Below are 16617 nucleotides of genomic sequence, written 5' to 3' on the forward strand. Positions count from 1 at the left end.
CCAAAATGCTGCCCTCAAATACTTTCAATATGTCTTTTTTCTAGTGTCATTCAAGATCAACAGGTTTTTTTATGACATGGTCTATTTAAGACTTGCATAGAGCTGAGGTGTGTACATTTTCCTCAAAAGTTTTACAAATTTCATCCAGGTCTGGTGGCCCATAATGATGACCTAGTACATTCATTAGATTGCATAAGAATCTCTGACGGAATATCCCAGATAGTGTGCCTGTCCTGTCAAAGGTTGCCTGATAACTATGTCCATTTTTTCTAAGATTTAAACCATGTGTGGATTGACTACATAATCCTTGCACTGAAGCCTTGGGAAACACTGCTTTTGATGCTCCTGGCAACCTCTTAATCTAAATAAGCATATAAAATGGTATTAAGCTAATGTGTAACACAGGTATGTAAATAGAAAACTCTGTAATTGTAATTTGCTCATTTAGGGCCTGATCTAAGGGCTACTGAAGATAATTGAAGTATTTCCATTGATTTTAATGGGCCATACATCAACCCCATATTCCTCTCTCTAATCCATGTTTGTTTCCATGCAATATAGTACTGACATAGATCATGAGTTGTGTGAATTATAGTATGTACAGGATCCACCATTTATTATACACATGCCAGACACTATGAAATCAATGCAACTTAGCAACATAAGTAAAAATTCAAAAAATATTAGGTCCTAAATCATTACCCGCTTTAAACTCGGTCAGGTCAAAAAGTGAGGCAGCCTTCTTGTTTATCATATTCTAATATAATATCATTATATTTTAAATATCATGAAACCTAAATGGAATTTTTCAGAATTTTCTCATCTCCGCTTGCAGTAATTCAACAAAAATGATATGGAAATGCCTTGAAACCTCTTAAAGAAGCAGCAATTTTTTCCTAATTTGAACAGATGAAGAAATATTTCAACCCAAGCTCAGCAAGGGATAACAGTATTACAGTCACTGCATGGGGAATTTTGCCACTCATAATTCTAAATCCTGCGCAAACACTTTATTGCTATAAGGTAGCTAACACCAGCCTCTACACAACAGGACATCCATAGCATTAAGCATGAGAGATAGGCTTGCAGAAAGAAACTATAGCAAAGTAATTGTAAATCTCTAATGATGCATAAAACCAAGCTGAATTGGTCCTGAATTCTCAGCATAAAAGAAATGAAGCATCGGAAGAACCAATTCTGGTGGCAGTATAACATACTGTAGTGTGGAAACTGTTTATGGTATTTGCTGTAGTGAAAATATTCTTACTAAAATGCATCATGCAAGTGATAGGAATACATTAAAAAGTCCTGAATGATGCAACTGCTAATGACATCTTGTGTGACAACAGGAGCAAAGAATTGGCCAAAAGAAAATGTGATCTGGCCTACACAATTTGCCATCATATTTCCTAGTCATTTCCTGTATCTGGCAGAATTGTTAGAATTTTTTTTTAATTGCTACTATTGTCAAATGATCTTCCTAGGAATTCTTGCTCTCCGCTTTTCTATTGTGCAATGAGGTCTTTTGTTCTTCTTCTTTTTCATATCCTGATGATGTCTGCTTGATTTTGTGACGTCAATCTAAGTATCGATGTACAGATCAGATGATAGTATTCTTGTATTGTGAGTTGCAACAAATAGTTGGAGGAAATAGTTCCTTCAGCCATTTTCCATTTTTTAGCTTGTGCTACCTCAAGTTGTGAGCATTGGTCATGCTGACACATGATTCTGTGCTCAGTTTCCTGGTTTATTCTGCTTTGTTTAGCAGAAGAATTTTGTAGTAGTGCATTCGGGGTGTCGTCCCTTGTGCCCTGTAGCTGCAATATCCCCTCCACTTCGTCTAGGTTGCCCTAGAGTAATAGAGGTACCTTCAGACTCCCCACTACTCTAGACACTAGCTCAATACCTTCTCAGCTTGGTAAGACCTGCTAGAGCATATGCTCTGCTGTACGTTGCTGTCAAACCCCGTTCATCCTCACACCAACACTGAGGTAGGGAGGTAGGATTTTGTGTAAAATAATACTCTATGATCATATACCAAATGAGGAGATCAGAAGGTGTACAGAGGTGACTGATGTAGTGCAGGCGATGTATGACGCAAAGTGAAGATGGGTGGGTCGTGTAGTCCATAGGCAAGACAATAAGTGGGCAACCTGCATCAGTGACAGGATCCCAAGATCCCACAAGTGACAGCTGGGTAGACCGAAAACATGCTGTGCTGATCCCAAGACAAAACTCTTTGGCCAGTAATGGAAAGAACATGCTTGCAAGAAAACAGAATGGTGTGGTGTCGATTTGCATTCGTGGAGGGACGGACGAGGCCAAGCCAGACAAAGGTGACTAAGACACCTTCATTGTGATGTTAGATGTCTCAGAAGTTTTCATATTACATTGGGCTAGATCATGGCATTTATTCCACAGCCCTGCATAGGAAGCAGCATGGAGCTATGGCATCCCAAGAGGGCACTAGGAGAGATTGTACCGCAGGCAAGTGCATTCTCTCCTGAGGCTGCTTAGTGAACACACTGCATCATCCATCAGACTGGCACAGCTTCCCACAGTGCACTGGCCCTCTCTGCAGGCTAGTATAGATGTCCAGAGTTGCTTTGGCGCAATTTGCCTGGCAGTGTGAAGAAGCAGGAGCAATGTGCGCCTGTGCTCCCCACAAAAAAGAGAAACTGCTATTGTGGGAGGCCCTTGCTCGGCTGCATAAACTTGGGTCTGGGCTCTCATTGCTGGGCTCTTCCCACTCATATACCCCCATTATGCCACACAAGTGCAGTCATTATCTAGACAATAAAATATAATGCCTGTCTCACAGTTGTGTGTGAATTTATTTTGACTGTTACAGTGCCTGCCCTGAGTTCTAAGCACTTTGCATTGTACACACACCTAGTAAAACATTTTAAAACTGCATTTTAAAATACCATATTATGAATTACTGGCGCCACCAAACCATCAAAACCAACTTGACTCATCTCAGCAACCTCACCACAAACCCACTGGGGCCTTGCTCCATCAATCCACCACTATTTTGAAAGTCTGTATGGAAAGATGAGCTTTGAAGCAAGCTTTAATGCTTGTGATGGATACCAGACTGATTAGCCTGAAACTGGAAGTCCTCTACTCATCTACAGAGCGGGAACAGCATAGGAAGTAGCAATGCCAGTTTCCCCACATGGCCTCACCTATATGCTTCAGGATGACCATGGACAAAACAGCTTTTGAGATGAAAGGGTCGTTTTGTTTCTTTCTATCTCAAATTCCTGCTTTCCTACAGGTGCTGCCACGTGGTACCAAATGGGACCATGGTTTTGGCAGCTGTCCACTGAGAGATAGAATGGACACCGCCAAAACTCTTGCTCTTCTTTATTTTTTTTTTAATAATTTCACAGATCTCAGAGCCAGACATCTGAAAAGTAGGATATATCAACACAGTGTCAAAAGCTATAAATGCACAGACTTTAAATCTGTATGTGCAGATAAAAAAAATGAGGTATTAGCAATTAAATAATCATCTTGATGGAATGCATAAGAGAACCACATTTATCCATAATATGCTGGTGGCACTGTAGACCAGTTTCAGTATATGATCTTTCATGCACTCTTGATGTCTTATTGGAAGGACATCTAGCGGCAGCAAGGAAATCAGCTAACATTTATCATTTTTATTCTTTAAAATATTAATAATATCTCCCATTAAAAATAAGAAGTGAACAAAGTGACCCATTGAGGCTTTGAACAAGTCACAGAATATGATGTACAGTAACTGTGTACAAATGTTATACTCATATTTATAACCCCTGCAAAAATTCTGCTTAATAAAAATTGAAGAGCTTAGCATGAGATCTTTAAAAATGCTTGGCATTGGCCTAATGCTGCTCCTGTTGAAGTCAATGATAGATGCACCATTGACTTCAATGGATAGAGAGTTAAGATAATGCTAAAAAGTGAGGAAATTCAGTTTCCCAAAGACATTAATTGTCCTCCAGCCCTTGCACAAATACCCACTAATTAGAGGCGGAGAAATTGATTAAAGAGAAAAGAAGATGTAGAGACAGAGGAGTGAACCAGTTCAGATTAAGGACCAGAGTCAGAACACTTTACATACATTGGTGCACTGTTAGTCACACTGACTTCAGTGTGACTGAGTGGTTCAAATCTTGTCCTGTACAACACATACCTTCAACTCCAATCCCAAACCACCTCCTCATTTTTAGATGCAAACTAAAATCAAATCAACCCTTTTATACATTTCTGAAATGTCTGGATACATATTTTCCCCATTTGCATCCAGGCTGGGAATGGAATCAGAGCTGATAAAATGCCACAAGAAAAGCTGTCCACATAGTACTTCCACCAAAAAAGTAATCGATTTTCAGCCTTCCTACTCAGTACATAGAGGTTCAAACAGTTTTGCTAAGCATCTGAAGTTTGGGATGATTGTCCAAGCCAAACATAAATGCTGGATCTTTTGTCTCTCCCTACCTGAAACCTTTGCTCACCCCCCAAACCAAATCAGAAGCTTCTTGAGGTGTGAGGGTCTTTCAAACTTGTTTGGAGGTCACAGCCGTCATCCCTCCTTTGAAGAACTAGCTCTGAGAAGTTACTTTAAGAGGAGGGTTTGGTGTATAATGCTTACCACACGTATGTTGTGACATAACATGGGCCTGCTTGCCACAAGAATGAAGCGTTAGAAGAGGGCCATATTTATGCATTCTACATTCCACAGGAAATTGACACTTATAAAAGATATTGGAAAGTTGCTGTCTTAACAATCTCTATGGCCTTTGAGGTTTTTATGGGTATTAGTTTTGGAAAAGAGTCCAGTCTACTTGACCTGCTATTCCTAGGATCTCATAAAGCCAATGAGACTCCATTTGACACCTCCATAATTCAGAGATATCTCACATTTTTCCAGTCAATTCAGGCCATCTCTAATTAAATTGAAACAAGAAACTAAAGTGAGATGAATGGTTTATAGCTGCTTCAATGCCTCTCTACATTGATTAATAGATAAAGAATTCATACTTCCACCAAATTAGTTGACAAACTCAATTGTAATTTATTCCTTGTACATGATGATCTGCAAGCACAATATGTTGCTGCTGAGGCTCATCTTCAGCTCCCTCTAAATATATTTTGTGTTGCTTGGCTGCTCCCACCGGGTACTCTCAACCCAGTAAATGCTGCCTTAGCATGCAAAGTTCCTCCACACAGCTTTTCTTTCAAAATACAGTAGCCGAAGATTTTTCTTGCATATCATAGCATTATTTGTCAATCCAGTTCATATCCAAAGGGGTTGTATTAAACTCATGGCTACACTTGGATGCCCAGAGAGTTGTTGTATTGAAGAGTGCATTTCTCCATCTGCACTCATTAAGATATGTGGCATAAATCTCTGGTTTCAGATGTGAATTATGCTACACTTACCCATGCCTTTCTCACCTTTGTGTCAGACTACTGCAATATGTTCTACTGGAGACTGTTCAGAAACTGAAGCTAACCCAGAATGTGGTGACCTGCTTATTAAGCAGAGCATTACATTGGAAGCAGATTCTTCCACACTTGTCACCTATAGGTTGCTAGGTGAATTCAAGGTCTTGATACTGACCTTTAATACCATACATAGTATGGGTCTGGGTTATCTAAAACACTGGCTCTCTCCTCATGCCATACAACTGCACTTGTGGTCAGCAAAAGGCACTTGAGCTGGAGCTAGGGTGATCAGACAGCAAGTGTGAAAAATCGAGACAATGGGTGGGGGGTAATAGGAATCTATATAAGAACAAGATCCAAAAATTGTGACTGTCCCTATAAAATTGGGACATCTGGTCACCCTAGCTGGAGCTCCCAAATATGATCTTTTAACTTGGAGAATGAGACAGGGTACAAATCGGGTGAGATAGCAAAGTAAAAGTATTGGCACTGAAACTGCAGCTGGACATAGATATAAGTTGCTTAACCTGATTCACTGATAATTGTGCACTTTGAACTTTATAAGGGACATCCAGAGCTTAGGACAGACATTTCTACTAACTGTGTATTAGAAATGGAAATCAATAAATTGATCAAAAACATAACTTAACTGTGTTTCTTAACCAGAAATTGAGATACATGCATTTCTCTCTTCACTCTCCTCCCTGCCATTTAATATATCCAGTGTTACATAAGTAATTGCTTTGGATCCACAGGCAGAGACATGATGCCAAGAACACATTGTCAGTAAAACAAAACAAAAAACCATTTCATGTCCCTGCTTAGTTCACATATACATGGTTAAAAAGGCATATTTTCTAATTATCCACCCTGATCTGGTCAGTGTGTATTTAGTCACTGCTGTCATATCAGGTGTCCAAGCATCCTTTACCTTTTGTGTTACTGTTTTGTTTGTTTTCCCAGAACTTGTTAAGGGCCTCTGCTTCCATGCTGTGGTGGCTTTGCTGTTCACTCCAATGTGGCCCAGTTGCAGGCCCAGTGTTTGTTGCTTTAAACAATCCCTTCTGTGCATCCTACAGGGCTTGTGCATTTTGGAGTAACTGTCCTTCATCTTAAGTGTCACCAATTTTTCTTTAAAATCTGACATTCTTCAGCTCATCACGCTCTACATGTTCTACCAATCAGCAGGAAAACACCGGTCTTTTGTTAATCTCTTTTTGCCTGTCTCTTTCTACATCTTTCTTGCAATCTTCATTTGTCATTTCTTCTAAGTACTGTAAGGTATTTTGAAACAGTTTGATTCTGATTCTTTTATTAGGGTCAATCTTACTCCAACATCAATGGCATAATGATTCACTGACTTCAAAGGGGCAGGACCATAATTTTTGTCCCAAGGCAAACTAAGATTTGATTCTGCTACTTTCAAACAATTTCCACACGGTCTCTTGATCTTTTTGTTCTTATTTCTCTGCTGGCATGCTAAAATCATGTTTGAGAATGATCCTTAAGCTTTATGTAATTGGGTCCCTGTCCTGCTCCTGTTCAACACAATTCAATTTTTTCCACTGAACCATCTACATTGCTGGCTCTGCGTTAACATTTATTGGTGTCTAACATTTACTGATGACCTCTGGAGTTCAAAATACTGGTTTTTGTTTTGTTTTTTAAGTTCTTAAATTATCTGTAACATTTTTTACAGTATCAGAGAACATCTGATCCCCTGTCTCATAAAACAACATCTTTTTTGGATTAAATCATAATTTCTCTGGTTGGAAAAAGTACCTGCTAATAGCAGTGCTCTAGAATAAGGATAGCACTCAAGGTTGATTTTCCCTAGGGTCTTCAAGGAATTTGCTATAGCTTCAGGGTAACATTTCCATAATGGGAATCTAAATCCATATTTAGGCCATATTATGTGCCATCTTTAGGCACCTGATTTTCAAAAATGCTGAGCTCCCATTAGGTCGTATTGATTTACAAAGGCTGACAAGAGGAAAATTAAAGTCAAAGCCAAATATGTAACCAAAATGAATCACTGGACACTCTGACAAAAATTACAAGAATTCCCAGGTTTAGAATGGCAATGGTATTCCTCTTATTTTGAATTGGAGTTTAAAGCATGGACCCTCTACATCAGGAGTTTAAAGATATTAGTGTGGACCTCACCTTTCCTATAGCATGGACCTCAAGAACCACCTCTCAACCAATACCTGATAGCATGATGTCCCTGTGTCAATTACAACAATTGCTTACATGCAAAACCAGTATTAAGATATTAATTAATTTATTTTAGCCGCTTTTAATGTAATTATACAATTGGCAGTAAGGAGGAGCTAGTATCATGTGACCTTCCAGATCCCCATGGGTCGCTAGTGATTTGGAGAATCTCTTATCTATAATATCACACTTCACAACTGTTTGATATAATTATTGTCTGCCTTGTTTTGCTAAAATGACTATAATTCTTGCTGCCCTGGAAGCAGAGCCAGTGATTCCTTTCCTCTCTTCATTTATCCTTCTTTTCTGCATTGCACTAAAACCAAAATGAAATGTGTTGCTGACTTGTTCTTCAGGGGTTTTTCTTGTTCTCTCTCATATGATAAGTGTACAACAACAATCGTTTCACTTCATCATGAAGTCATATGACTGCCTGTAAGTCTTTCGAGATTTCAGCCCCAACCTGGAAACTCCATGGGAGCGGGAGAATTGCAGCACCCATGTGCAGACTCTGACTCCAGTTTGATCATTAGCAGGGTCAGGGCCTTACTACCGTATCTACTTTCATAGACAAAAGGTAAAATTCAGCTTTCCTGCAGTTGTATACTGGTCCCATGGAATGGAGAGACTTGCAACAAACATCAGGAAACAGTATTTAAAGTCAGATAACAGTGTTTCTTACAAAACATGGAAGCTAGAATTAAGTAACTTATTGAGGCAGACTCTAATCTAAAATCTATAGTGCAAGAAGGACTAACAATTGACATTATTTTAGAAATGTTTCCTCAGATTTTGGCCCATTTGTGCTTTAATTGCTTTAATGTATTGTGTTAATACTTCTTCAAAAAGCCTTTTGATAAAATGGGGAAAGCCATGAAGTGCCAGATATATTTCTTTCCCAAATTGCTTGCATCCTGAACAGCAGCTTGATTGACAGGCATCACTTATACAAATATAACAGCATAACATTGCTCCAGAGTGAGAGAAAGCAAGGATATTGAACTGGTTTTCTGCCTTATACTGGAAAATATGGTTGTGTTGGAGTCCTCCAACTTAAAGTTCAAGACCTTCATGGATGAAACAATATTTTAGAGCATCAGAACTACATAAAATCCTTATCAAAAACTGTCAGAGTTGGAATTACCAGTAGGTTTCAGTCAATAATTGTTAGAATTACTGATGGGTAAGCAGCAACACTTCACATACAATTCTTTCATGAGGATGAGAAAAGCAGCTGGAAAGAAACCATAACAAGAATCTTGTGGAGCTCAGAGAAATGTGATGTATAAAGAGATTATTTCCTGTGGATATTGATGATAAACGAACAGGATTTTGTGTGAATAAGAAATATTGTTACCTTCTAAACTATCTGAACTCCCTGCATGTCAAGGTAAAAATCTTTCCTGTCACATGTAAGGACTCAGCACAAGATAAATACTAAATATCTGGGTCACAAGTAATCAAAAGTAGAAAATTCTTCTTATGTTCTTTTCATTTAATTAATCCTTCCTGCAATTTTATCAATGCAATGGAACATTGGTTAGTACAGAGAGTGTTTTATGGGATAAATTCATCCATATCAAAAGAGCTGTAGGAAGTATTAAGTAATAAGACAAAGAAACAAAAGGCAAGGTATGTTGGTAATTTGGTTGAAAGACTGCCCCAAGGGATACCCATATATGTAAATCAGTTACTATACTTGGTCTAATCATAATATGTCATAAACCTGTAGCTTTCTTTCTTAATCTTTACCTGTACTCATAGCTTACATAAAACATGAAACATTCAACTGTAAAACAGCTAAAACTATAAGGGGCGGTGTTAGAAAGATGTCCCACATGAAGCTGATATTTTAGCTAATTTATACAATAAACCTTACATAACACAGACTCTTCCATTTAACTATTAGAAAATTGGTATTTAGTCACACAGATCTGTCAGTGTGATAAGACACATGGCCAGTAATTCTAAGATGAGGGGATGTGAATGGACAGATTGTGCTTACTATTAAACACAGAAGAGACTGATGTTCGGAAAAGCAGGACGTACCCAAGAAATGACCTTTAAAACCTTTTGTTGACATGGAATGCAGCTAGAAATGTTACCTGGCTTTTCACAATGCCTCACACATTCATTGCTAATGAAAAAGAGACCAAGAAAAACAAGAAAAAACGTTCAAATAGCCCATGAAGATGAAATATGGGTCCAGTTTCTGCATTGATGTACACACCACTTAACTTAAGGGGGATTGCACAGGATGCATATCATTGGTGATCTTGACCCATCGGGTCCAATCAGCAAAGCGCCAGGTGACAGCAGGCCCCCAATTGCAGAGGGATCAGCCACAAAAATACACTCTTAGTTCTCATGTAGACTGCATACGACTTCATCGACCACTTGCAACTACCCAACACACCTCAAATAATGACTACCAAATTCTCACATTCATTCTAAGGAGTGAAAAACTTTTACACAAAAAGCTTATTGAGTATCTTTGTACAACAAAACATTCAAAGAAATCACACTATCTCCGACCAGAGGAAGAGGCTCAATTCAAAAGGTAAATTATTCTTTGATAATTATTCACTCAGCTCTAGTCTGAACTGTGCTATTTATCCATTTTAGATTGTAACCCTCTAAGGGCAGGACCCTCATCTTCCACTATGGGCATGTATAATAGAGCTCCAAGCACATTAATGGTGCTCATCAAATAATAATATAATATGTTTAAAACTATTGGCCTTCAACAGAAAACTCTGATTTTACATTATTGATTATCTTAGACAAAATAACTTGCACTTTATGTATGAATACAAATCCATTTGGTTATTTTAGAGCCATCAGGCTATGCATGATTTTACAAATCTATCTGCTTAATTAGACACTCAAGTTGCTATCAGGATCTGTTACACTCCCTAGAGAACATTGGGCTCCTAAAGATATGGATTACAATAAACCAATATGTAGTATTTTCATTTTACCAATATAATCTAGTTCAAATGTTGTTTGTGTTATCCAAATGGAAGACTGACACCTTTGGAGTCAGATCGTCATGTGGTGTAGAACATAAGAATGGCCATACTGGGTCAGACCAAAGGTCCATCCAGCCCAGTATCCTGTCTACCGACAGTGACCAATGCCAGGTGTCCCAGAGGGAGTGAACCTAACAGGTAATGATCAAGTGATCTTGCTCCTGCCATCCATTTCCACCCTCTGATAGAGGCTAGGGACACCATTCCTTACCCATCCTGGCTAATAACCATTAATGGACTTAACCTCCATGAATTTATCTAGTTCTCTTTTAAACCCTGTTATAGTCCTAGCCTTCAAAACCTCCTCAGGCAAGGAGTTCCACAGCTTGATCAGCATAGGTCTCTCAATGCCAATGACACTATGCCAATGTACTTCTGGTAAAGATCTGATCCATTACCTTTCTAATGAGCAATCTGAAATTTCATAAGGTATAAATCATCTCTCTGCTTGAATATAATGAAAAATATAGATTTAGTTGACATAATTAGATGAACAGGTGTGTGTGTGTGTGTGTATATATATATATGACTTTCTTTAAAAAATTTCTGTTCTGGAATATCCTGAATGGGTGAGGTTTTGTTCTTTACACCACATGACTAAATAAATACAATGGAACAGAAAATGAGTATCCCAAATGTGAGATGGATTACAGTATTTTGTGACATGAGACATGCATGTCAGTGAAGTGGAAGGTACGTTTTGGATATGGCTTATAACCTAGCCTGTACATTTCAGTAGCAGAGTGGTGTCACATCTTACTACCAACAAGCACATGTATGTAGGCCCTTCAATTCACTAGCCTACATGACACATAATATTGTCGTTCTGACTGTATACTGCTGTAGAAGTAAAAGTTGGATACATTGAGACTGATTCTGCTCTTAGTCACACTTGTAAAAATCAGGAGCAACTCTGATGGAGTCAATAAAGTTATGCCAGTGTAGACTTGGAGTTACAGAGATCTGAACGGTCCCTCTGTATTTAAAGGTGTTGAATAAGAGTCATCTAATAATTTCTTCAACATATTTTGCAATATTTTGAGTACATTATTTGACAGTACATTTCTTTATTATTCACACAGCTATATAGTTAAGTGAGATATACTTAGAAACTCACTTGTACTATGAATATGGCAATATTTTCTCAAGTAAATTATTCAATCATTTTTCCTATTATTCACCCAGTTCTAGCTGTATTTTTATTTTCTTTTGTACTTTCAGATTCTTTGGTGAACATGCAATGAGTCAACAGAAAATTTTGACAGAGAAACTGGTCCCAGCATGGCCAGAGTCTCAGCTGTACAGTGGCATTTCGCACAAATCCTATAGCACAAAGCAACTACAAACCCACTCAGCAGAGGCTTCTGCCCTTCATAATGGAATTCTTCACTGGTGCAGGAACAGAATAGTGGCTTTATATATAAGGTAAGGGCCCCCCAAGCCAATGGCTCATTGGGCTGATGTGACAAAGGCACATCAGTTTTCATGGCCATTGGCACACACATATCTGACCGCACTGGAGGTGGTGTTCCAGTGGGCAAGCGAGTGAGACCTAAGCTGGCAACCTTCAGGATCGTAATCCCTTCCCAGTGCAGGGAGCATTATTAGAGATCCTCAGTTGACAGAATGACCCATTGAAGATGGCATAAAGTAGACCAGCCCCAAGGGTGATGTAATTTACGGCAGGGGATTTCTCAGCAGCTGAATGGCCCAGTAGCAGGGTGGCACAAATGTGGCTCAATCTCACCACTGCACCCCACATCCTCCTGAGCTGCACCATGTGTCTACAGCCCAGGATCAGACTGAATATTTTTTGCTCTATGTGGATATCAGTTAAGATTCTGAGTCCATTTTTTGTGATACATTTTGAATTTCACGTTTCACTCTGGGATTGATTACATGACGGAATGCACACAGCTGAATTTTTTTCCTCTGGTTTGCTTGGTTGGCTGCACCTAATGCACGTGCTCCAGATACTTAGAGGAAGAGGCTGCATTTATATGCATCTTCTGCTTTCTTGTGAGCCTTGGTAAAATATCATGTTCCAAAGACTTTTTTAAGGTGTATATACTTCACTAACTTTAGATATAAATGCTCCTTGCATTGACTTGCAAATACATTTACTTCTTACAACATTTAAATTGCTTTTTATAATTTGAGAGTTAGCTATTTTATTTTGGTGTCAATCAAAACCATGAAATGCATACTTAAAGGTGTATGAATTAGTTTGGAATAGGAGCTATAGATTTTTCCATCAGAGCATTAATGAATTAATAATATTAATGAGTGTCATTTATACACACACTTAAAATTTTATTACATTACAGTTACTAACATGGAGAAAATTGTCATCTGATAATATAATTACATATACTTTTCTAGACTTTGAACATGATTCTTGGTTATACAGAATAAATAATTATGCCATGGTTATATTTACATAACTACATGCTCAAACTTACACCAATAAATTAAAAAATGAGAGAGTGCAAGCTTATGTGGTGTGGTCATGTAAAACGCAGTTCTGGCATCTCTGTGGGTAACAGAATCCAGAACAACGCTTCCTTAGCTCTTGTTCCCTAACGCCCCTACTCTACTTGCACTACATTGATGACTTCTTCATCATCTTGACTCATGGAAAAGAAGCCCTCGAGGAATTCCACCGTGATTTTAACAATTTCCATCCCACCATCAACCTCAGCCTAGACCAATCCACACAAGTGGTCCATTTCTTAGACACTACTGTGCTAATAAGCAATGGTCACATAAACACCACCCTATACCGGAAACCCACTGACCGCTATACTTACCTACATGCCTCCAGCTTCCATCCAGGACACACCACACGATCCATTGTCTACAGCCAAGCTCTAAGATACAACCGTATTTGCTCCAATCCCTCAGCCAGAGATAAACACCTACAAGATCTCTATCAAGCATTCTTAAAACTACAGTACCCACCAGCTGAAGTGAAAAAACAGATTGACAGAGCCAGAAGAGTACCCAGAAGCCACCTACTACAGGATAGGCCCAACAAAGAAAATAACAGAACGCCACTAGCCATCACCTACAGCCCCCAACTAAAACCTCTCCAGCGCATCATCAAAGATCTACAACCTATCCTTAAAGATGATCCCTCACTCTCACAGATATTGGAAGACAGACCAGCCCTCGCTCATAGACAGCCTCCCAACCTGAAGCAAATACTCACCAGCAACCGCGCACCATACAGCATAAACTTTAACCCAGGAATCTATTCTTGCAACAAAGCCCGATGCCAGCTCTGTCCACATATCTATTCAAGTGATACCATCATAGGACCTAATCACATCAGCCATGCCATCAGGGGCTCGTTCACCTGCACATCTACCAACGTGATATATGCCATCATGTGCCAGCAATGCCCCTCTGCCATGTACATTGGCCAAACCAGACACAAATCTGACATCAGGAATCATAACATTCAAAAACTAGTGGGAGAACACTTCAACCTCTCTAACCACTCAGTGACAGACATGAAGGTGGCAATTTTGCAACAAAAAAACTTCAAAAATAAACTCTAAAGAGAGACTGCTGAACTCGAATTAATATGCAAATTAGATGCAATTAACTCAGGCCTAAACAGAGACTGGGAATGGTTGGGTCATTACACATATTGAATCTATTTCCCTATGTTAAGTTCTCCTCACACCTTCTATGGGTCATCTTAATTATCACTTCAAAAGTTTTTTTCTCCTGCTGATGATAGCTCATCTCAATTGATTAGACTCTTCCTGTTGGTATGCATACTTCCACATTTTCATGTTCTCTGTATGTATAAATATCTCCTGTCTGTGTGTTCCATTCTATGCATTCGAAGAAGTGAGCTGTAGCTCACGAAAGCTCATGCTGAAATAAATTTGTTAGTCTCTAAGGTGCCACAAGTACTCCTGTTCTTTTTGAGAATCCAGCCAATCATGACAGAAGAGAAAAGACAGAGAGGCTGGCCCAAGAAGAAGTGGTGGGTTGTCATAAAGGAAGACATTTTAGTATGTAGAGTGATAGAGGTTATGGCACTGAACACTTTAGACAGAGAAGACCCATAGAGCAGATCCCATGTGATGGGATTAATGCAGGGAAGAAAAGTTGGGCTTCCATAACTAGACAATATTGCAAAATACAGCTCATACACCAATGAGCTACAGCATAGCCTAGTTAATAAATAATGCACATTGACACTTCAATCTGTTTTTGTTAAAGTATAAAACCACCTTCAGTGAAACAGAGGTTTAAGATGTTGTCCTACACATAGTGAAAACAAATGCCCAAAGTAACCTTCCTCAGGCCCTGCAAAAACCTTTGGGCAGCCTTAAAGGAGGTGATGTAGCATGTAGGGCATGGAAATGGGGGGGGTGGTGGAATCTCAGCATCTAGGAGGGGGGAACAACAGACTAATCCCAACATGGTCATAGAAGAGACGCTGATACTCTAAAGTGCTACTGCTGTTACAGCACACACAAGTACTCATGTTGTGTGAAACGTTGGGAATTGCAGCGTAGAAGCCAGAGCCACAGGTAGGGCTGGTGATTACTCTAATATTAGTCCTTCTTATGTTCCCCCTAGACTAGCAGTTCCCAAATTATGGGCTATGGCTCTCCAGTGTTTCCTGATGCACTTCCAGGTAGTTTGGAGGCTGGTCACATGATCAAACAGAATTTTCCATGAAAGCAATTCCTGTAGTTGCCATAAGGATGTTATTTGATGGCCAATAGATGAGGAGATGTCTGTGAGACAATTCCTCTATTAACATGGAGTCCACACTATGAAAGCTTTGGAGAACCCTTGCCTTAGGCAATTGCCCTAATCAGAATCCCCGGCTCTGGAAGGTGTAGTTCAGGTTAATACTGCATCAGTATCATTAGCACCAACAGCAGTGAGATTTCCTGTGCAGAGACAAAAACTGGTCTTCTTGGGAGAGGGGCTATTTATATACAATGTCAAAGTTGTCAGGTGTCAGGTTTTCATCATACATTAGAGAGAGTTAGCCAGGGTATCAAACTTCATCTGTATGCTCTTGAACTATTGGTAAGCAGCAGTGGGTATCAACTTTGTCCCAGTGGAAAGGAGATATATATACACATACACACATACATGTACACACACACACACACACACACAATAATGGTAGTGTCACTTTTATTTTTTAAATATATATATATAAATGAAGTTTGATACCTCTGATGTATGATGAAAACCTCACACCTGACAACTTTGCCATTGTATATAAATAGCCCCTCTAGCATGAAGATCAGTTTTTGTCTCCGCACAGGAAATCTCACTGCTGTTGGTGCTAGTGATGCTGATGCAGTATTAACCTGAACTATATATAAATATACACACACACATACACAATACACTAGAATGGTGGGGTCATTTATATATATTATAGTGTATTGTGCCACAAAAAGGTCCCCAATTACTCATACTACAGAGCCACAACATCGTATCCATTGTCACTAAAAAGGATAGCGACCAAGATGTGGGACAAAGTGCATGACCAGTAAGACTACAGAAAAGACAGCAAATACTATCACAACCTCACTGAGACCCTCTTGTTCAATGTCATGGTAGCTAAAATGCTGGCACTTTACTTATTGCCCTTCTCACATATGAAGGAAGAAGGCTTCTGACAGCTGTTGAAATTTGCAATTCCAAGATAGCAGTCGCTCGGTCACACATTTTTTGCTTTCCTATTTTTCACTATTTACAAAAAGTGCTTCCTGCCACGATTCAATTAACTATGGCCATAGATATTACTGAGAACACCACTGGCTGCATGTCTGAGTGACCACTGGATCCATTTTGGAGGCAGCAGTACCTAGCGATATGGCAAGTTGCTTGTGTGTGGCTTCAATAAACCACACACTGCCATTAATCTTTTGAACAACCT

General features: G+C 39.1%; 1 long non-coding RNA gene across 2 annotated transcripts in view; it reads right to left on the reverse strand.

The window, feature by feature from the left end:
• The window catches only part of LOC127056822 (uncharacterized), a 118667-nt gene that overhangs the window by 44424 nt on the left and 57626 nt on the right, over positions 1–16617 (reverse strand). The gene's annotated exons all lie outside the window — the stretch shown is intronic.

This window comes from Gopherus flavomarginatus, chromosome 8, assembly GCF_025201925.1.
Source record: "Gopherus flavomarginatus isolate rGopFla2 chromosome 8, rGopFla2.mat.asm, whole genome shotgun sequence".
Taxonomy (NCBI): domain Eukaryota; kingdom Metazoa; phylum Chordata; order Testudines; family Testudinidae; genus Gopherus; species Gopherus flavomarginatus.